The sequence below is a fragment of the Octopus bimaculoides genome, chromosome 4, assembly GCF_046866305.1.
Source record: "Octopus bimaculoides isolate indiv1 chromosome 4, ASM4686630v1, whole genome shotgun sequence".
Taxonomy (NCBI): Eukaryota; Metazoa; Mollusca; class Cephalopoda; order Octopoda; family Octopodidae; genus Octopus; species Octopus bimaculoides.
Window position 1 is genome coordinate 50,166,757 of NC_142931.1, and position 2,500 is coordinate 50,169,256.

The 2,500-nt window shown below is 22.7% G+C and overlaps 1 protein-coding gene across 2 annotated transcripts in view; it reads left to right on the top strand.

The window, feature by feature from the left end:
• The window catches only part of LOC106881251 (uncharacterized), a 247,435-nt gene that overhangs the window by 140,913 nt on the left and 104,022 nt on the right, over nt 1-2,500 (top strand). The gene's annotated exons all lie outside the window — the stretch shown is intronic.

Here is a 2,500-nt window from a genome sequence, read left to right on the forward strand (position 1 = left end):
ATTTTGATTATTTTATAATGTTTATACTCATTTACCTTAAGTCAAATTAAGTGAATAAAAATAAAAACGATAATAATAGATAATGATAATAATGTTTCCTCATCGATTTCTAGGTAATGTTTTCATTTCGTTATTTACAAACCGAATTTCCTGCTTTCATTTCCGACTTCCTCTTCGTTATTTTCTTAAATTCTGAACATTACTCTTCTTTGATGACAAACTCCTAGGTTGTCGTGACCTCCTAGTACTAGTTGAATATAGGCTAAGTTCATTTTGAGAATCTTATACATTGGAAAGTTTTAGTTAAACGAAGTTTTATCTAAAAGAAAAAAAAAATGTCATCAGTTTCCCCCCCTTTGAATGTTTCTACACTACAAAAAAAAATCATTATAAACGGATAAAAGATGGTTTACTCTTCAGCAGAAATATTTATATTTAAAAAAAAAATTTAGATCTTTAAACAATTTTGATTAAAAACTATCCAACTAAAATACTTTTTAACTGGCGGCAATTACAAGTGGGTGCTCAAAAACTGAATAATGTGTTAGCTGCGCAGAGTTGAATTTAACATGTTTACAACTATACATAAAAAATTAGTTCCGATCAAAACTATTGCATTTTTTCTTTCTTTTGTTTTCCTATAAAATGGCTTTGTAACCTAAATTATATTTGTTAAATATTACATAAGTCCATGTATATTTTTATTAACTCGAGTAGTAGAATAAATATTTTTACATCGAAGAGTTCCTGTCTAGTTAAATACGAGTTAATAAATTCGATAGACTGGTTCACTTGTAACAGGTTTATGAATTCTTATCTCTATAACGCATAAAATAGAATAAAAATTAGAACATCAAAATTGTTTAGATTAGTGCTAATTGCTTGTGATAGATCGCCAAGCGTTAAAAACAAACAACAACAAAAACAGCAGCTTGATATATAGAAGTGAAGAGAACAGTTGCAACGTAATGCATACCAAGCGCCGGTAGGTAGGTAGGTTAGTCTGACATGTCAACGTGACATTAACACTTTCACATCGCTACAGACATCTACGCCCATTTTTTTTATTTATGCTTTTGTCTGGCTGAAATAAGTTTGTCGTCATCATAAACTGAAACGAATTTTATTGAAATATTTTTTATTAAATAGTTAATATTTTTTTCAGTGACAATTAAGTAAAGAACTGGTCGTTTTACAGCTTATATTCATTAAATGTCATACTAACCTCGCAGCTCAATGTTACTGGGAGAACAAATTTGCATGGCCTATTGTAAGTTGTCTGCAGTATCAGATGTTGTCTGGAATTAACTCTATTACGACCAGGATCGAACACTAAAAGGGAAATTAGCTATGAACAAATTTGTGATTTAGGCCCAGATTTTATGAAACAAGAAGTCTGGTGGAAATGAGTTCGATATTTAGCTTCTCGCTACACACACACACTTACGTACTTACAGTATACGTTCATACATATGTCTATACATTTGTGTGTGTATGTGTACGTATGTATATATGTATATATATGTATATATGTACATAATTATGTATATATCTATATGCATATATAAATATATGTGTATATATATATATATATATATATATATATATATATATAGAGAGAGAGAGAGAGAGAGAGAGATGAATGTATATATATATAAATATATATGTATATATATAAATGAATGTATATATAAATGTATATATATATGATAGTGTATATATGTATATATATATGAATGTATCTATCTATCTATCTATATATATATATATATATATATGAATGTATATATATCTACATATATATACATTCATATATATACATGTATATGTACATATATATACATTCATATATATGTATATGTATATATAGATGAATGAATATATAAATGTATATATGTATATATATATATATATATATATATATATATATATGTTTATATGATATATATATATATGTTTATATGATATATATATATATGTTTATATGATATATATATATATATATATATGTATATATATATATACATATATATGTATATATATATACATATATATGTATGTATAATATATATATATGCATACATAAATATATATAATATAAACATTTTTATATATTATATATATCTTTATGCATATGTATATATATATTTATATATATATATATACATATATATTTATATATATATATATATATACATATGTATGTATATACATATATATACATATGTATGAATATGAATATATTATATATATATGTATACATATATATAATATATATATGTTTATACATGTGTATACGTATATATATATTTATACATAGATATACATATATCTATATGTATATATATATATATAATATATAAGTATATATATATTTATAAATATATATATACATAATATATATGTATATAAGTATATAATCTATATGTATATATAAATATGTATATATAAACATGTATATGTGTATATAATATATATGTATATATAATATTTATACATA